Raw genomic sequence first — 21,648 nt, 5'->3', positions numbered from 1 at the left:
GCCTAGGTGATATTTAAAACACAGAAGAGCAAAGAATTTGTCTTTCTGGAGGCAGGCCAGAATACCCAGTTATTCTTCACAAAACTTACCTATTAGGTGCAGATGAGTAAAGGGAGAGACAGGCCTGAGCTTTTGTCATAGGATGGAAACATAGACGTAAGTAAGAAAATTATTCCACAATAACAAGTAGGATTTTTTTTTTTTTGAGACAGAGTCTCAAGTTGTCACCCTGAGGAGAGTGCTGTGACATCACAGCTCACAGCAACCTCCAACTCCTGGGCTTAAGCGATTCTCTTGCCTCGGCCTCCCAGGTAGCTGGGACTACAGGCACCTGCCACAATGCCTGGCTATTTTTTGCTGCAGTTGTCATTGTTGTTTTAGCTGGCCCTGGCGGGTGTATGTGTATGTGGCTGGTGCCATAACCACTGTGCTACAGGCAACGAGCCAACAAGTAGAATTATTTTTAAGGAAGGTATTAGTTCAAAAGTTTATTGCCAGCGAGAAATCCACACAATTTGTTAAGCGTTTGTGATGATGCTTCCATTCTCCCCTCTCCGAGTATGCTCCTGAGAACAACACTTCTATTATTTGATGGAAGAAGAAAAGATAGCAGCAAACAGCAGCTACAATTATAGGTTCAGAAAAAATTACTTGAAATTTAAGCGATCGGGTGGCACCTGTGGCTCAAAGGAGTAGAGCGCCGGCCCCATATGCCAGAGGTGGCGGGTTCAAACCCAGCCCCGGCCATAAACTGCAAAAAAAAAAAAAAAGAAAAGAAGAAATTTAAGCGATCATCCTTAGTAGTTCAATGCTGGCTGTTAGACTTCACTGAGGTGGAGAAGAGAGTCAAGGCTGGTTGCAGTGGCTCAGCTTGCAATTCCAGCACTCTGGGAGGCTGAGGAAGGCAGACTGCTTAAGTTCATGAGTTTGAGACCAGCCTGAGTAAGAGTGAGACCCTCTCACTACAATGCCTCTCTCTACTCAAAATAGAAAAACTAGTCGGATGTTGTGGTGGGTGCCTGTAGTCCCAGCTCTTTGGGAGGCTGAAGCAAGAAGATTGCTTGAGCTGGGGTGTTTGAGGTTGCTGTGAGGTATGACACCAGGGCACTCAACCCAGGGTGACAGAGTGAAATGGTGTCTTAAAACAAAAACAAAAACAAAAGCAAAGGGTCAGCTTGGGTTTTAGAAGTCTCATGATAGCAGCTCTATCTCACTCAGCTAGGGCTACCAGGACAAATATCACTGACTGGGCGGCTTAAATGACAGATATTTATTTCCCCTCAGGTCTGGAGGCAGGAAGTCCAAGATTGGGGTGCCAGCGTGGCCAGTTCCTGGGAAGGCCTCTCCTGGCTTGTGGCAGCTGCCCATCTCCCCACGCCCACATAGCCTCCTCTTCCTGTGTGCAAGCCAGTGCTTCATTGTCTTGTAAGGACACAAATCTTACCAGATCAGGGCCCTACTTTATAACCTCATTTAACTTCAATTACCTCCCTGTAGGCCCTGTCTCCAAATACAGCCACAGTGGCGGTCAAAACTGGAGCATATGAATTTGTGTGTGCAGTGGGCTGACACAGCTCAGTCCACAGGAAGCTCTGCGTGTGACAAGGCACGTGCTTTGCCTCAGTTTCCCTCCCTGTAGATGGAAGTTTGTGCCTTATTGAACTGGTGAGCTCACCAGGATGTCAAGTAAAATCATGGACATTAACATGTTTAAAGTAGTATGCCCATAATATCACTTTATTTTATTCTATTCTATTTTATTTTTTTTTGAGACAGAATCTTAAGCTGTCACCCTGGGTAGAATGCTGTGATGTCACAACTCACAGCAACCTCCAACTCCTGGCTTAAGCTATTCTCTTGCCTCAGCCTCCGAAGTAGCTGGGGCTACAGGTGCCCGCTACAACGCCCAGCTATTTTTTGGTTGTAGGTGTCATTGCTATTTGGCAGGCCCAGGCTGGATTCAAACACACCAGCTCTGGTGTATGTAGCTGGCGCCCTAGCCGCTTGAGCTACAGGCGCCACCTATTTTCTTTTGAGACAGTCTCACTGAGTGCTGTTGTGTCACAGCCCACAGCAACCTCAAACTCTTGTGCTCAAGCCATTCTTTTGCTTTCACCACAATGCCTGGCTATTTTTTGTTTGTTTGTATGTTTAGTGCACCCGGGCTGGTTTTGAATCCACCAGCCCTGGTGCATACGGCTGGCGCCCTAACCACTGAGTTACGGGCACTGAGCCATTATTTTTTATCTATTTATGAATATAATAGTTATTGAGGCCAGGATTTTCTTATTATTTAGCCACCTTTAGTTCTTTTTCTCTCTCTTACCTGAGCATTTCTAGGTGGCAGAGAGGAGAGTTGGTTAGTGTTTGATTGTGGTCTCACCCCTTTAAGCAAAATCTGTCGGAGGCAAAGAATAGCACGGTGTGGCTATTGCCCAGAAATGTTGATCTTTCCATAATGATTTAAAACATTCAGCAACTAGATTTCACAACAGCCCAAACCTCAGACAAAATGGTTTAGTTTAGTTTTATTTTAATATTTTTGAAGTAGAGGTTTCCTTTATTTTTTTGATCAAATGTATAAAAAGTTAAGAGAAGACATTTACAAAGGTCCAGCTCCATGCAGACTGCAAAAGAACGTCACAACCTGGACACTGGGCAGTGGGAGGCTTTCTTTTTTGAGTGAGATTGTTTCTAAAAATAGCAACTTAGAGTTAGGTATGTGCAAATGATTGGACAGTCATTCTGACGAGCTGGTCCAAGAAAAGAATGAGTTTTAGTTATTTTTTTATTTTATTTTGAGACAGAGCCTCAAGCTGTCATCCCTGGGTAGAGTGCCGTGACATCACAGCTCACAGCAACCTCCAACTCCTGGGTTCAAGTGATTCTCCTGCCTCTGCCTCCTAAGTAGCTGGGACTAGAGTGCCCGCCACAATGTCCAGCTATTTTTTGGTTGCAGCCATCGTCATTGTTTGGCAGGCCTGGGCTGGATTTGAACCCGCCAGCTCAGGTGTATGTGGCTGGCGCCTTAGCCTCTTGAGCCACAGGCACCGAGCTGAGTTTTAGTTATTTTTTCTGTGCCATATTTGACCGTTTCCTCAGAGTGATATGTTTAACATGTCTCTTGGTAATATCCTCTCTAAATTTATTTTGGAAGCAGCAGCAAATAATATAACAATAATTCAAAATATTGTTAATGGCAAATACATTTTTTTTTTTGGGCAGTTTTTGATAAAGGCCAGATTTGAACCTGCCACCTCCAGTATATGGGGCCAGCGCCTTACTTCTTGAGCCACAGGTGCCACCTGGCAAATACATTTTAAAATTTGAATTTGGAGCTCATTTATTTGCTTCCCCCCTGCCCCGCCGGATTATGGCATGAAGAGTTTAGTTGGAACAGGGGCAAGATGATTCTTATCAGGAACGGAAACTCTTTGGTAAGGCAATCTGCTCTGAAGTATTGAGGACCCTTCTCTGTGGTTGGCCACTGGGAAAGGGTAGGGGGGTGGAGCAAACAGGCAGAAGTCAATTATATGTCCATAGGACTTTGCACATCACAACATGGAATTATAGTGGCAGAAATGATGTGTTCCCGTGGATGCCATAAACATAGAATTTTGGCTGGTTATGTTAACAAGGTGGTGAGCGGACACATGGATAAGAGTTGGAGACTCAAAAAGGCAAACTCTGGGCGGTGCCTGTGGCTCAGTGGGTAGGGTGCCAGCCTCATAAACCAAGGGTGGTGAGTTCAAACCTGGCCCCGGCCAAAACTGCAAAAAAAAAAAAAGCAAACTCTATGAAGTGTCATGAACTATTTTAGCTTTAGAACCTCCAGCCATATTTGCAGATGATAAAATCAAAAAATCAAGAAAAATATTAAGTGATCTGTTCAAAGTCACTCAACAAATTAATGATGGAACCAGAACCATCCTAGCTTTTTCTCTTACAGCCCAATATCTCCCATATACAAGAAAAGGGCAAGTATTTTTCCTATAGAAAAAAAATTGAAGCAGGCTGGGCGTGGTGGCTCACACCATAATCCTAGCACTTTGGGAGGCCAGGAGTTTAAGACCAGTCTGGTCAATATAGTGAGACTTGTCTATACAAAAAGAAAATTTAAAAAATTAGCCAGGTGTGGTGACATGTGCCTGTAGTCCCAGCTACTTGGTAGGCTGAGGTGGGAGGATGGTTTGAGCCCAGGATTCCAGGCTACAGTGAGCTATGATCATGCCACTGCACTCTAGTCAGCGTAGCAGAGCAAGACCCTGTGTCAAGAAAAAAAAAAATGGAGACAAAGGAAGCTCCTTCCATGACCATCAAAGCATTTAGGATCTTGGAGTCAGATCTAAACATGTTAATGTTTAGAAAGACTTAAAGATTAGGTTTTTAAATGCTGTCTAATCCAATCACCTATACAACATTTGAATCCAATCCAACAATAAAATCCCTGCCGTGTGGTCAGCCTATGTTTGCATACTTAGAGTAATGGGAAACTTGGCCGTTCTCCCAGCACTCTGGGAGGCTGAGGCAGGTAGATTGCCTGAGTTCAGGGAGTTTAAGACCAGCCTGAGCAAGAGAGAGACCCTGTCTCTACTAAAAATAGAAAAATTATCTGGGTGTTGCAATGGGTGCCTATAGTCCAAGCGATTCAGGAGGCTGAGGCAAGAGGATCGCTTGAGCTGAAGAGTTTGAGGTTGCTGTGAGTGATGCCATTGCACTCTATTGGGGTGAGAAAGTGAGACTCTGTCTCCAACAAACAAATAAAACTCCTGAAATCTGTTTCATACTCAGTGGCAAAATTAACTATATAAGGTTGGAGATTCTTCTTAGAAGATATTATGGTCAAGGTTATAGGAACCAAGCATAGAACTGACTTTGGATCAGGTCCAGACCAATACACAGTCACCTCTCAGGATCTGTGGGGCATTGGCTTCAGGACCTCCCTTGGATGCCCAAACCACACATGTCCAAAACCTGCAGTCAGCCCTGAAGAAGCTGCAGACACGAAACATCAGTCTTCCCTGTTCATGAGTTTTGCATCCCTAAATACTGTATTTTCCATCAGAGTTTGGTTGTGGATGTGGAATTGGCTGGTATGGAGGGCTGGCCTGTATTTGTTGAAAAAAAAAAAAAATCGTGTATAGGTAGACTCACAGTTCTCAAACCTGTGTGTTCAAGTGCCAACTGTACTTTATTATTATTATCTTTTTTTTGAGACAGAGTCTTGTTTTGTTACCCTGGGTAGAGTGCCATGGCATCATAGCTCATAGCAACCTCAAACTCTTGGGGTCAAGCAATCCTCTTGCCTCAGCCTCCTAAGTAGCTAGGACTACAGGAGCCTGCCACAATACTAAGTTATTTTTAGAGACAGGGTCTCCCTCTTGTTCAGGCTGGTCTCGAACTCCTGAACTCAAGCAATCCACCCACCTCAGCCTCCCAGAGTGCTGGGGTTACAGGCGTGAGCCACTGCGCCTGGTCTGTACCTTATTCTTTGATGAAGATATTTAAAATACCTCTAAAACAGACTTAAAAGTCAGGATATTTCAGGCTAATTAATGATATGCATTGGTATACTTTTTCATGTTTATTGGTTATGTTGTTTTTATCAGAATTGAAAAAATTTTGGCCATTATTTTTTCAGAGTTTTTCTCTTCTCTTCTTTGCTCTCCTTTCCTTCTAGAACTTCAGTTGCTCATATATTAGGCTGGCTGAAGTTGGCCCACAGCTGACTTATTCTCTATTTTTTTTCTAGTCTGCTGAAAAACTACTTTTTTTTTTTTTGAGACTGTCTCACTATGTCTCCCTGGGTAGAGTGCTGTGGCATCACAGCTCACAGCAACCTCAAACTTTTGGGCTTAAGCGATTATCTTGCCTCAGCCTCCCTAGTAGCTGGGACTACAGGCCCCAACACCTAGTTGTCATTGTTGTTTGGCAGGCCCAGGCTGGGTTTGAACCTGCTAGCTCTGAGGTATGTGGCTGGTGTCCTAACTGCTGAGCTACAGGCGCAGAGCCTGAAAAACTACTTAAAATGTGTCAAACGGTCTATAAAACCAGTATATGGTGCCCATGATCGCATTAATGTACACAGCTATGATTTAATAAAACAACAACAACAACAACTACAACAACAAAAAAAAACCCCTTAAGATATTATGTTTTTCATCTTTAGGAGTTTGATTTAGGTTATTAGACGTTTGATTAGGTTAGGTAAGGTCTCTCCTTACCATGCTCGTGATTTCTACTCTCTCTTTGAACACATGGAGTATTTAAAATAGATGTTTTCATGTTCTCCTCTCCTAATTTCTAATCTGGATATTTCTTCATCTGTTTCTGTTGATTGATATTTCTCATCTTTTTGAGTCATGTTTTCCACTACTTTTATGATTTGTGAATTTGAATGCTAGACCTTGTGAATTTTACATTGTTTGGTTCTGGATTCTTTTATATTTCTAAATATTTTGATCTTTATTCTGGAGTATTCAAATAATTTGGGAATAGGTTCATCCTTTTTTTTTTTTTGTAGAGACAGAGTCTCACTGTACCACCCTCAGGTAGAGTGCCGTGGCGTCACACGGCTCACAGCAACCTCTTAACTCTTGGGCTTACGCCATTCTCTTGCCTCAGCCTCCCGAGCAGCTGGGACTACAGGCGCCCACCACAACGCCCGGCTATTTTTTGGTTGCAGTTTGGCCGGGGCTGGGTTTGAACCTGCCACCCTCGGCATATGGGGCTGGCGCCCTACTCACTGAGCCACAGGCGCCACCCAGGTTCATCCTTTTGAGGTCTGTCTTAAGTTCTGTTTCTTAGGTAAGAGGGGAACTTTTAGTTTAATTTGCCCCCCTACTACTCAGGTGTATGCTTTTGTTGTTGTTGTTTTGTTTTTGTTTTTTGAGACAGAATCTCACTCTGTTGCCATGGAGTCAAACTGGCTCACAGCAACGTCCAACTCCTGGGCTCAAGCGATTCTCCTGTCTCAGCCTTCCTAGTTGCTGGAGCTATAGGCACTCGCCACAGTGCCCGGCTAGTTTTTCTATTTTAGTAGAGGTGGGGTCTCGCTCTTGCTCAGGCTGGTCTTGAACTCCTGAGCTCAAGGGGTCCTTGTCTCAGTCTCCCAGAGTGCTGGGATTGCAGGTGTGAGCAGTGTCCTTCCGAGTTCTTTGCCTGTTGCCTTATGTATCATGAGGTATTAACTATTTATTTATTTATTTTCCCTAGGCTCGAGCGCCACGGCATCAGCTTACTTCACAGCAACCTCCAACTCCTGGGCTCATGCGATCCTCCTGCCTTAGCCTCCTGTTTAGCTGGGACTACAGGCGCCTGACTGAGGTGTTTATCTTTAACTCTGGCTGTTGGGATATGAAGTATACCCTGCCCTGTGGGAGCTCTAAAAATTATTTGACCTGCTCCTGAAAAAGTGGCTTTTTCCAGCTTTTGGAGGCTGCTTTGCATGCACGTGCCGACCAGTACGGAGTTTAGAATGGACGTGGACCCTCTGTAGGTCTCAGGGCCGTTTCTCTGCATTCCCCTCCCCCTTTCTCCTTGGGCACTTTCTAGCCATCGTCCTTTGCCCAAATTATCACCTCTCTCAACTCAGGTAGGCCACTTCATCTGTTTTCCTTCCTCTCGGGAATTATTGTCCGGCACTGCCTATTGTCCACTGTCTGAAAATTATTATTTCATATATTTGTCTGATTTTTTAGCTACTCCATTTTAGGCAGAAATGGCAACTTAAAAGTCAGTATATTTTAGGACTCTTAAGTGAGAAGAATGGTTTCTAATTTCTATTAGTACACCTAAAAATATTTAATACACAGTATTTAAAAGCATTTATGTAAACAATTGAAATCTTTCTTTGGGGAAATTAAAACAACAAAACAATTGCATATCACGACTTCATATTTTGCAAATGTTAATATTTAATCATATGCAAAGCCATTTAGCTTAAGTGCATTAATGCAATTCATTTAAAAAGAGGCCAGTAATTGTCCTATTAACTCCCAGTCTGGATGTTATCTGCTCTGCCCTGCTGGTAAGGCCAGAGGGGGACTCTGCTATTGGCACCCACAGAGATTGCTCTGATCTGTTGAAAATCCTGTTAAAATCTAATTACTTAGGAGAATCAGCCAGGGAATATCTAATGAGCTAGAGGAAACCCACTAGAAGAAATTCTGTGCTTCTAATGAATGAAATGTCTTTTGTCTTTCAATTACACTGATACCACATGAATGTAATTGCAGCCTTATAAAATGTGGCTCCTGTTTGTTGTTTTTTAATTGTATGTCACGAATTTTTTTTTTGCTCATGTGAAAATAGCTTAATTTCCCATGGAGGGGGGTGATGACACAAATCTTAAATAAGCATATTTTGTTTCCTGATAGATATTTGATTTTCATTATCAAATGCTTAAAAAAAGTATATACCTTATTTAGTGAAACTACCATGTCATGTATATAAACAGAGAAGTGATGATTAAAAGACCTTAACATTTAGACTGAAAAATGTGTCAAGAAACTCTGAAAAGCAACCTTCTCTGCAATCACTTAAAAAATGTTGCCCAAAGAAATTGATTTATTAAAAATGAAAAATGGTGCAGGCCCCATATACTGGGGGTGGCGGGTTCAAGCCCAGCCCCAGCCAAAAACAACTACAAAAAAAAAAAAAAAAGACAAAGAAAATTCATTTATCTTACTTATTTTGTAAATGCATGTATATCTTTGAAAAATTTAGTATGGTTTATATTTCCTCCTCTCTTTAACAGGTAGCACTATCTTTGTTTCCGTATCTAACCTAATTTTATATTTCCACTTTGTTGCATTCCACTTCCCTAATTTTATATTTCCACTTTGTTGCATTCCACTTCCCCGTACTTAGGACTTTGTTTTCCTAAGATTGTATGAGTGATGCATCATGTGCGTTACAAGCACGGGCTCTGGAATCAGATGGACTTAATGTATTCAAATCCTGGCCTCAGTTTCCATTTCTATACAATGGGGCTATTAATTAATATGTACAGCACTGCACAAGGTGGTGGTAAGGATTCTACGAAATGAAGCCTATAAATGCTCAGTGCAGTGTCAGGCGTGTTGTAAGAGCTCAAGAAATGGTAGTTATTATTTTTGAAGACTAATTAAATTTTAGCATATGAAAGAATTGTGATATCTAAGAGTCATTAAAACCTAATGTAGGGTGAATTTCTATTACCCTAATGTACTTCTATCACCATGTTCATATTAAATTTGTTGAAAAAATTAAAGTGAGCCTATTTTTAGTAGCAGGTCTGTGAACCTCATTCCAAAGTTTATCAAGTTTTTAGCCAATGTGTCGTTTTATAATATGGATTGATTTCAGCAGATGGCACCAGAAACAAAATGTGGTTTGGTGATACATGACTTAGAAAAATACCTGTCTTAGTGATAAATTATTATTGGAATGTTATATAAGATTTTAATGATTGAGGAGAAAAAAAGAGTATTACATATTATTTCAACAATTAACAATGTAACTATTATTTAAAATTATCATCTGGCCTATAGAATTCTGGCAGTTGAAATACTTACATAGTATTGACTGTGCTTTTATTTTATTTTTATTTATTTATTTTGAGACAGAGCCTCAAGCTGTCGCTCTGGGTAAAGTGCTGTGGCATCACAGCTCACAGCAACTTCCAACTCCTGGGCTCAATCAATTCTCCCGCCTCTGCCTCCCAAGTAGCTGGGACTACAGGCATCCACCACAACACCAAGCTATTTTTTGGTTGCAGCCATCATTGTTGTTTGGAGGGCCCCGGCTGGATTCGAACCCACCCGCTCAGGTGTATGTGGCTGGTGCCTCAGCTGCTTGAGTCACAGGCGCGAAGCCGACTGTGTTTTTATTTTTAATCATTTTATAACATGTTAAAATTAGATTTTCTCTTTTGCCTAATGAAAATATTTTTAATCAGACTATTTTGAAGCTTACAAATTGCCTTATAAAATGATTCTGTGTAACTAGACAAGGATGTAGAATTATTATAATAATATTTTTACTTAGAATGGGCTCTGTTATACTTAAAATTCTTTTCTTCTATAATTCATTAATTCTTACTGCAACTTTAGGAAGTATCCATACATTATTGTATTACAGGTAATGAAAGGAAACAGAGTTTTGTATACATGCAGCTCTGATTATATTTCTAGTATAAAAGATAAACATATAAATTATAAAATGAATTACAATGTTTCAACAAAGTAACATTTAAATGCTTAAAATAATTTTGTAATAGTTGACCCAGCCTTCCAAGTAGCTGGGACTACGGGTGCCCACCACAACGCCTGGCTATTTTTTAGTTGTAATTGTCATTGTTTGGTGGGCCCAGGCTGGGATCGAACCCGCCAGTTCTGGTGTATGTGGCCAGCGCCCTAGCTGCTGAGCTATAGGCATGGAGCCAGATTTTATTTTCTTAAAGAAATCTGATTGAGAGATAACGGTATTACTTACTTGGCAGGGGAAGATGTCAGAATTAATATGTTTATAGTGACGTTACCATTTGTTGAAAAGTTTATGTGTAGTAGATAAGCATTGTGAACTTATTTTATCTGGCTGGAATTATATTATGATCAGGGACCAAACACCAGTTAATTTGTTCATACATGTATGACAAATATTTATTGAAAGCTTATTATTTGCCAGAATGGGATCATTAAGGTGTGAATGTACGTGTCTCTCCAAGATTTGTCTGTTGGAGCTCACCCCCCTAAGATGATGGTGTGAAGAGGTGAGTCCTTTGGGAAACGGCTAAGTCACGTGAACTCATTCCTTATGAGTGGAGTTAATGCCCTTATAAAAGAGGCTTCAGAGCCACCTGGCAGGCCCATCTCATCTGCCACGTGAGGACACACAGGTCTGTCCCTTGTGCTCCTCTGCTCCCTCTACAGGAGGCCACAGCAACAAGAGCTATCCATGGCTCAGAGGCAAGTCTTCACCAGACGCCAGTCTGAGCGGCCTCCAGCCTCTCCAGAACTGTGGGACACACATTTCTGCTGTTGGTAGATTACCAGTTTTTGTTGCAGCCATAGGGATAGACTAAGGCTGAGAGATAGTGGACAACAAGACAGGCGAGGAAGAATTACCAGGTTCATTTTTAGAGCTGATACTTTGCCTCAGCGTCAGTTCTGACACTTTCACGCAGCCCAGGTCCCTGACAGCAAGTGCTTGGGTGTTGGTAACGGCCTGTGATGCTGCTGCCTGAGCCTGGCTCTGCTGGGGAATTCGTATCATAACTTGATTAAGTTGGCATATGTTTGTTAAACCTGTTTCTGTTCAGCGGAAAATAAATATTGCACTTTGACAATAGGAGCAAAAACAAAGAAAGAGGCAGCCATACTTCTTTCTCTGTGCCTTAAGAAGTTTAGCTCTCTGCTCGGAAACTTGGGATGTCCACATCCTCGTAAGGCAGGTGGCACTGCCCTTCCTGCCCCCAGCCTTCTGTGGCTTTGCCTGCCACAGGGTAGGCAGTCAAGGAATTAAATGTATCTAATAATTCTATTGTTCTATTGGTTTGTTTATCTAGTTCCATTGGTGCTTCCTACATGATAACTTGGTACAAAGCCAAGTCAAAGCATCCGCTGATTTTGCTGTATAAAAATGAGTGCTACGTTTTCCAAAAACCTAAATAAAATGTATTGAGGATTATGATAAATAGCTGATACTTGATCATTTTCTTGACTTATAAAAAATAAAAATTTCATATGATTTCAACTTCATATTTTCTCCCAAGACGTTTTGTCTAGTAATTAATAACCAAAATGATCACAACTCCAAGTAGGTTACATTACTACTCAGAGTTTTCTTTCTTTCTATTTTACTTTGATTGCTGATTTTTGCCTTTTATGAGTATTATTTGACTATTTTAAGGACTTTTAAGAATCAGTTTATAGTGGGTAGTATTTAATTTCCAAAATGCCAGTTTAAAAAAAAAAAAAAAAGAAAGAAAGTATATGCGAAACTAATTTTCACTGTTGCTGACAAATTGGGTGATTTCATAGTCTATAATTTGAAAATTATTCCTATGTTTGCTGTACAAACTAAGATCTGAAGCCCTAGTTGAGCATGTCGGCTCATGCGTGTAGTCTCAGAAGTTTGGGAGGCTGAAGTGGGAGGATCGCCTGAGGGCAGGAATTTGAGACCAACCTGGCTAGTGAGACTTCATCTCTACAAAAAATAGAAAAACTAGCTGGGTGTGGTGGCATGCCCTTGTGGTCTCAGCTACTCAGGAGACCAAAGCAAGAGGATCTCTTGATCCCAGGAGACTGAGGTTGCTATGAGCTATGATCATGCCACTGCCCTCATGCCTGGGCAGCAAAGCGAGACCCCAGCTCAAAAAATAAAAAATTTCAAGTCCTGTTACACTCGTCTCTGATTTATTCTCATAATAAGAATAATTTTATAACCTTTGCAAAATATAGTCCTGACAAAATGATATTTTCTCCAGAAAACTATTAGTTTATCTCTGAAAAAATGTAATATATTAAGTTATTTTATTTTGCGGTAAAGGCCAAAGATTCTTTTCTTCTTTAAATATAAAGCAACCCCACTGAATGCGCTAAAGCTCCCCTAGGACAAAGCCTGAGCTAGTCTCTGTTTCATATCTTTTAAGAAAAGACAACATATAGTCAGGCATCATGACGGGCACCTGTAGTCACAGCTACTTAGGAGGCTGAGGCAAGAGAATTGCTTAAGCCCAAGAGTTTGAGGTTGCTGTGAGCTGTGACATCATGGCACTCTACCAAAGGCGACATAGTGAGACTGTCTCTAAAAAAAAAAAAAAAGGACAACATAATTTAATTTGCCTCACATTTCTCTGGAAAGACAGCTAACGAAGAGAGATGTAACCTGGCTCTTTATGCAAATATCAGAAAGCCCAGTTGCTCTAAGAACCCTGAGCAAATAACTCAAATGAGTGGTCCCCAAACTTGGGACCTATGACAAGACTTTCACTGGTTGGCAGCAAAATAACAGAAATAGGGCAATATAAATTTTCTTTTCTTTTTTTGAGACAGAGTCTTAAGCTGTCACCCTGGATAGAGTGCCAAACTGAGACTGAGCAAAAAGTGGAATTTTTTTTGCTCACACAACTGCTAACTCCAGAGGTAGTTTTTTTTTTTTTTTTTTTTTTTTTTGAGACAAGAGTCTCAAGTTGTTGCCCTGGGTAGAGTGCTGTGGCGTCACAGCTCACAGCAACCTCCAACTCTTGGGCTTAAGCGATTCTTTTGCCTCAGCCTCCCAAAGTAACTGGGACTACAGGCGCTTGCCACAACACCTGGCTATTTTTTGGTCGTAGTTGTCATTGTTGTTTGCCAGGCCCGGGCTGGATTCGAACCCGCCAGCTCCAACGTATGTGGCTGGTGCCCTAGCCGCTTGAGCTACAGGCACTGAGCCTTCATTTTTTTTTTTTTTTCTTAAGACAGAGTTTTCCTTTGTCACTCTTGGTAGAGTGCTATGGTGTCACAGCTCACAGCAACCTGAAACTCCTGGGCTCAAATGATCCTCCTGTCTCAGCCTCCTATAGGCATGAACCACCACAACAGGCTAATTTTTCTATTTTTAGTAGAGACGGGATCTCACTTTGCTCAGGATGATCTTGAACTCCTAAGCTCAAGGGATCTGCCTGACTCAGCCTCCTAGAGGGGTAGGATTATAGGTGTGACCCACCACCCCTGGCCAATATAGGCTATTTTTCTTTTTCTTTTTTTCTTTTTTTGAGACAGAGCCTCACTTTGTTGCCCTCAGTAGAGGGCTGTGGTGTCATAGCTCATAGCAACCTCAAACTCTTGGGTTTAAGCAATTCTCTTGCCTCAGCCTCCCAAGTAGCTGGGACTACAGGCACCTGCCACAACGCCTGGCTATTTTTTTAGAGACAGGGTCTCACTCTTGCTCAGGCTGATCTTGAACCCATGAGCTCAGGCAATCTATCTGCCTCAGCCTTCCAGAGTGCTGGCATTACAGGCGTGAGCCACCACACACAGCCCTATACTATTTTTCAAATGAAATTATAGCAAATTATTTTTTCAATGTTTCCATCTGAGTGGGCACAGTGGTTCACACCTGGAATTCTACCACTCTGGGTGGCTGACGTGGTTGGATCACTTGAGCTCAGGAGTTCGAGACCAGCCTGAGCAAGAGCAAGACCCCGTCTCTACTAAAAATAGAAAAACTAGCTGGGCATTGTGATGGCACCTGTAGTCCCAGTTACTCAGGAGGGGATCGCTTGAACCTAAGAGTTTGAGGTTGTTGTGAAGTCTGTTGCCATGACACTCTGTAGAAGGTGCAAAGTGAGACTTTGTCTCCTAAAAAAATATAAATAAATAAAAAGTTTCTATTTGCCGAAATAAAGTTAACAATCCTATGTGACTTCAAAATTATTTTTGAAATATTTTCAAATAATTTTTGAAATATTCTTGAAAATTCTCGAAAGCACCTATTACCTTTATAAATCTGTTTTCTTGTCTATTAAATGGAGGTCAAGTTTTTCTTTCCCTGGATTGGCGTGAAGGCTGTGTGAGGAGCGGAGGTGGCAGTGCCACCATACCTGGCCCCTTCCAGAAGCTCCCAACATCCCAAGTTTCTCTGAAACTCTGGTGCAGGACACAAGGCTTCATCTAGCTCCTCTCTGTGGAGAATGAAGATAAAACTTCAGACTGGGACACCACTTGGCACAGAGTAGATGCCAAATAGCATTTTTGGGGGTCTACAGGATGCTGAAGTAGAAGACTGTTGTGGGCAGACAGGTGTGAATGCTGGGAGTGTTATGCCCAGATCACAAAGTCCCCAAAGACCACCAGGGAGCCGATTCCGATGCAAAAGCAAAAGAGCCTTTATTGTCACAAGCTCGAGCCTGGGCTCCGGGGGGCTCCGCTGCAACAGATCCAAGCCAGGAGCCCCGAGCTCTGGGGCATAGGGTTTTTATAATATGGGGTAGTGGGAGGGGTGTGCTAGGCTTCAGGACAGGGGGTGTCTCGGGATTGGCTACCTAGTGGTCTGCCAGGTGGTCTTATGCAGAGGGTGGTTCCTAATTGGGAGGTCGCACTTGCATGATTTCAGGGAATCGCCTGCTCTTACAGGAAAGTGAAACTTATATAACAAAACGGCAGTGAAAGTGAAACTTAACTTCTAAGATGGCAGCGATCCGGCCTAAGATGGCTGTGGTCTGGCTCTCTCAGGAGCACTGGACAGGAGATCTTAGTGCATAGATGGTGGCTGAGTCAGGAAAGTGTGGGAACAAGAGGACATGAGGCCGACAGGCAGCAGTGACCCTGAAGCCCTCTGAGCCCTGCTGCTTCCTTAACAAACAAGCAAGGGAAGCAGCAGAGAGGCTCCGTCCCGTGCCTTCTCCTAGCAGCTGTGCATACCTCGTTTCTCTTAATTTTTTTGATTTTCCATCTTCAGTGAAAGTCTGAAAGTCTTTGGCTCCCCTTGTTGAATCTAATTCTAGGATCAAACCTCTTTTCCTGTGAGGCTACAGCTACTCTGGTGCTGTTGACACTAGAGATCATTGTTTTGTTTTTTGAGACAGAGTCTCATTTTCTTGCCCCCAGTAGAGTGCATGGCATCCTAGCTCACAGCAACCTCAAACTCCTGGGCTCAAGTGATCCTCTTGCCTCAGCCTCCCAAGTAGCTGGGACTACAGGCACCTGCCACAACACCCACCTATTTTTTTGAAATGGGGTCTTGCTTTTACTTAGGCCTGTCTGGAACTGGTAATTTCAAGTGCAACACCTGCCTTGGCCTAAAGATCATTCTTTTTTTCCCCCTTGGTAGAGTGCTGTGGCATCATAGCTCGCAGCAATCTCAAACTCTTGGGCTCAAGCGATTCTCTTGCCTCAGCCTCTGGGACTGCAGGCACCTGCCACAACGCCCAGCTACTTTTAGAGATGAGGTCTCTCTCTGGCTCAGGCTGGTCTTAAACTCATGTGTTAAGGCCATCCATGCACTTTGGCCTTCCAGAGTGTTGGGATTACAGGTGTGAGCTACCTCTCCTGGCTCTAGAGATCATTCTTTAGGGTAAACTAGTATGTCAGAACTAAGGGTTTATATAAGGAGTTCTTGAATCCAGTGGGGTTATTTTCTGATAATAGGTATGCTCTCCTGTGAAGAATGGTCCACCCTGTTAGAGAGGGACAGCGTGCAGCTCAGGGAGAAATGTCTATAGGAAGGTAAGGGAGGGTGGAGACCCTGGCCTAGCCACCCAGAACTAACGAAGCCAGTCTGGGAATCAACTGGGTGACAGATGTTGCAGCCAAATCACTCTCACACCCAACAGAGTTGGGTAGTTTTCTTACTTCTGTATAAAAGGGCAGCCAGAAAGACCTTTGTCCAGCCTGGCCTTTGTTGCCAGCTGTCTGGCTGTTGGTGGGACCTGTCTTTGTTTATGGTACCCTCCCCATTTCATCCCAAGGGGCCATTCACTTCACAAACCTCATTCTCATGGGCTGGGTCAGTCTGTCTATTGGAATCGTTTTAAAGACTTCTCGGCTTGGCTTTAATTCCTGGACTTATTCTTACTGGAGGTGGGCCTCCGCTAAGCTGTGAAGTTGGCAACGTTCTCTGTCCCCAGTCTGGGATTCACCCCTGCCCTGGCTCCCTGGTGCCTTCTTCTTTTCAAGAAGCCACACACCTTGTTTTCACAGTGCCTCCCTACATGGAGGTCGGGAGACCGTTTGATGAATCAGTACCCTATAGTATTTATGGCAGATGCCACTTCCTTAGACCCCCTAACAAACTAATGTGTGTGTTCACATCCACTCTTTCCTTCTGGTTTCGATGTGAGAGACGTCTGCCCTCAAGTCAGAGGCTGATTCCATCATTTGTGTCCTGGCCCTTGTTCCTCCTCCTGCTTGGATTTCTTGCTTTGTCAGTGACCCCCCCCACTCTGCAGTACTTTTGTTCTCTTTTTCTCAGAACATCGGAGTTCTAACAGTTTTTCACTAAGCGACGTTGGGCAAATACTTTCTTCATTCCAGGCTGTAATTTTCTCATCTCTGCAGTGAAAGGGTTGACAACACGACCTTCACATGCCTCTTTATCTCACTCCCTGAGCTGACGGTATAAACTCAGGAGGCTAAGGTTTAACTCTGGATGCTCACTTACTGACCTACCTGCCTTAGTGACAAATTATGACTGGAGTGTTGCATAAATTAGTGGGCGGCGTCTGTGGCCCAGTGGGCAGGGCACCTGCCCCATATACCAAGGGTGGTGGGTTCAAACCCAGCCCCACCCAAACTGCAATAAAAATAGGAAATTAATATTTGTAATGCAAATGCATATTTGATTCCACTATTCAAATACTCTTCCTGGCACCCTATGCCTGGAAAATCGCCAAATTTCTATATATATTAGTGAGTGAGGAGAAAAAGACTGCTACATATTATTTCAATAAATGACAGTGTAGCTGTTATTTAAAATTATTAGCTGAGGTGGAGGAAAAATCACCATGTGGCCTACAGAACCCCAGGAACACTTGAGCCCACAGTATCTCTCGGGGGCTCAGTTGTCAATATTGTCCTAGTTCTTAGAAAACGACATGATTTTGTGATCCAGTTTATGCTCAGGTAATATTGGTCACATTTTACACATTTTCTTTTGTGGTGGTTTTAGAACAGTTCGTATGGCAAGAAACTAAAACCTAATTCAAACCAGCTGAAGCAGGAGGGTTTCCCAGAGGAGTAGCTAGCTGCAAGCCTTGCCTAGACGGCTCTGTGGACTCAAACCAGGTTATTAGACCTCTGTATTTTCCTATTCAATCAAAGTAGTCTAAATAGCGTTACAGACAACTCCCAAATCTCCATGTGGAAAGTTTACTGTACACGTGACTGTCGGATAATGAGGCTGTTCAATGGGTGGCCTTCTGCACGATGGTTCAGGGCTTCGAGCCCACATTGTCTTCCAGCTGGCTGCTCCCAAGTCCTCTGCTGACATCCAGCCATGGACAGGGGTGGTGGTTAGGAGAGGTGCAGGGTCACTGCCATGGTCCAGAACCTGGTCACAAAGGGATTAAAATAAAATACAATACAACCATCTGCAGGGGAGACAGAGAAGGCAAGTCTGCCGCATGCCCAGAGGGCAGAGAGGCCTGAGTGGGTGTTAGCCATCTCTGCTCTTTCTCTGTGACTGTCCTGTGTTGCTTATTCTTCTCCAAGTTCTCTGCATTTGGTGCACACGGGGCTTCAGGCAGCCACAGACTCAACTCCTCCTGACTTACCAACTTCATCTTCCTTGTTAGCTCTAGCAGAAAAGCCCCCTCCCTGGACCAGGACCAAGTGAGGCCAGAGGAATGGGTCACACTAGCTGGCCAGGCCCCAGACATTTGCACTCCCACCCCCAGCATCATCCTTGTCCAAAGAACATCAGTGGGTTACCCCAGAAATGAGGGGCTCTGTAACCAAAAAATAAAAGAGAAAATATTGCTACATAGGCAGGAAACAAGAGAAGTATATTACTCCTGTCATAGAAACAATGTTTATGTTAATTAAAAAAGGTTTTAGTAATCATGTCTTGATAATATATAAAATGCCTGTTTTTCTTTCTTCTTTCTGCTAACTTCCCTCCTTGTCATTTGCACTGATATGTGAATTTATTGATCTCACCAAACGAATGAGTCCAGATGGGAACAATATATTTGAATAGATGTGTGCCAACATCATTCAGAAAAATGTTCCCAGAGGTACTGTCGCCAAGACAAGTCTGTTTAGAATATTGTCTATGTAAAGGGGGCAATGCTGATCCCATAGAAATTAATCTTTTGTGGTAGAATTTTAGGCCTCTGACTGGGAAGATGCTGTGGGCTGAGCTGCTGCTTCGACGCCCTCGGATCAGACCACACAGGTAACTGTGTCGCAGTGGGTGATTGACGTTTCAGTACCTGTGCACAGTGGCACTGCTGGGCCCCCGCTTGCGTGGAGAAAGTTGCCTTGGGAGGCTTTCAGGACTTAGGAGCAGTGGTTGGGTTCTTAATGACCATCTGGAGATAAGAGATTTGGCTAATAAGGCTATCCAAGGCTTTCTAGAGAACCTGAAATTGATGCCCTCTGGATAGAGCCTAGAACTTAGACATTCTTATACTTACAGGCTAGAAAAATTCTCTCTCTGACTCAGGTATGTGGTAAAGAAATTTGCCATCTGTCTGGGGGTATTGGCATCTGTTCATGAATTTGAAATCTCAGGCTTGTGCTATAAGTATGTGTGATACCCAGATTTATTCCACCTGCTTGATGCAGGATCCCAAATTTAAGAAATAGTCTAGGATCATTGATATCATTGGGAGAAACATGTCTGTAGAACAAACCTAAAAATACCATGTTATCTCCCATACCCTCACAACCCCTGGCACTCACTCACTAATATAGATAGAAATTTGGGAATTTTCCAGGCATAGGGTGCCAGGAAGAGGTACCCAGGGCCACCTGCCACTATCACAGAGTAAATGAATGCCTCTGAAACTGGAATAGGAAAAAAATCACTAACTGCATAAAGAAAAAACCTCCATGAAGGACAGTCAACAGATGTAGCAAATAGCATTAGCACCTTAAGAACCAGAAAGAATGGAATAATTTGAAAGAGCTGTTTATGTTAATTTAAAGAGTAGAAGGAAGAACAGAAGTCATACTGAAGTAAGAAAAGTGACCAGGTAACAAAATCTGTATGAGGAAAACCATAAAACTCCCCCAATTCCATTTATTCAATTTGTAATAGCCTCAAAAAGAATAACATACTTAGGGATAAAGCTAATCAAAAGACAAAAGACTTTTACAATGAACTGAGAACTATAAAACAGTACTGAAAGGAGTTTAGAAAGACATATGTAAGAGAAAAGGCATCCCATGTTCATGGATGAGAAGTCTTACCATTGCTAAGATGCTCAGACTACACAAATCAATCTATGATTCACCAAAATCCCTGTCAAAATCCCAATGGCATTTTTTGCAGAAATAGAAACATTCATAGAAAGAAATAGAAAAATTTATCCAAAACTTATATGGAATCTCAAAAGACCCCAAATAGCCAAAGATTTTTGAAAAGGAGATTAAAAGTTGGAGGGCTCACATTTTCTGATTTCAAAGTATATTACAAAGCTACAAAAAAAAAAAAAAACACTACAGTAATCAAAACAATGTGGTACTGGCATTACGATAGACAAATAGACTAGGAAAGTGACCCCAGAAATAAACCCTTGTATTTATGGCCAAATTATCTTTGACAAGGATGGCAAGACCACTCATTGCAGAGCAGATAATCTCTTTAACAAATTGTGTTGGAAAAAGAGGTATCCACGTGCCAAAGAAAGAAGATGGACCTTATCTTACACCGTATACAAATATTATCAACTCAAAATACTTTATTTTTTTACATTTTTTTTTGTAGAGACAGAGTCTCACTGTACCGTCCTCGGGTAGAGTGCCGTGGCATCACACGGCTCACAGCAACCTCTTAACTCTTGGGCTTACGTGATTCTCTTGCCTCAGCCTCCCGAGCAGCTGGGACTACAGGCGCCCGCCACAATGCCCGGCTGTTTTTTTTTTTTTTGGTTGCAGTTTGGCCGGGGCTGGGTCCGAACCCGCCACCCTTGGCACATGGGGCCGGCGCCCCACTCACTGAGCCACAGGCGCCGCCTCAATACTTTATTTTTTATTTTTTTTTAAGAGAGAGCCTCAAGCTGTCACCTTGGGTAGAGTGCCATGGCATCACAGCTCACAGTAACCTCCAACTCCTGGGCTCAAGCGATTCTCCTGCCTCCGCCTCCCAAGTAGCTGGGATTACAGGCACCTGCCACAACACCCAGCTATTTTTTTTGGTTGCAGCTGTCATTATTGTTTGGTGGGTCCAGGCTGGATTCCAACCTGCCAGCTCAGGTGCATGTGGCTGGTGCCTTAGCTGCTTGAATCACAGGCGTGGAGCCTCAAAATGCTTTAAAGACTTAAACATGAAACCAAAAGCTATAAAACTCCTAGAAGGAAACAGGGAAAATCTTGATAACAGTGGACTTGGAAATGATATGGCATCAACATCCTAATCAACAAAAGCAAAAATAGAGGTGTGACATTAAAAACTTTGTACACCAAACGACATAATCAATAGAGTGAAAGAAAAGGAAGACGAGTATTTGCAAATCACATATGTAATAAGGGGTTAATATCCAGAATATATAAAGAACTACTGTAACTCAGAAAATCAAATAACCTGATTAAAAAATGGAGAAAGGACTTGAACAGACATTGCCTCAAAGAAGACATCAAATGACAATTAAGCGTATGAAGAGATGTTCAACATCACTAATCATGAGGGAAGAACAAATCCAAACCACACAGAGATACTACCTCACATGCATGAGGATGGCTACTTTCGAAAAAACAAAATAACAAGGGTTGGCAAGAATGTAGAGAAATTGGAATGCTTATGCACTCTTGGTGGTAAAGTGATAAAACTGCTATGGAAAACAATATGAAGTTTCTTTAAAAAATTAAAAATAGAATTACCAAATTATGCAGTAGGCCCACTTCTGGGTATGAGTGAAAAGAATGAAAAGCAGGGTCTCAAAAAAGACATTTATACACCTGTGTTTATAGCTGCACTATTTACAATAGCCAACAGTTGGAAGCCACTCAAATGCCCATCCAT

This window comes from Nycticebus coucang, chromosome 22 (genome assembly GCF_027406575.1).
Source record: "Nycticebus coucang isolate mNycCou1 chromosome 22, mNycCou1.pri, whole genome shotgun sequence".
In the NCBI taxonomy this organism is placed as follows: Eukaryota; Metazoa; Chordata; class Mammalia; order Primates; family Lorisidae; genus Nycticebus; species Nycticebus coucang.
This window is presented reverse-complemented; position numbering follows the sequence as displayed.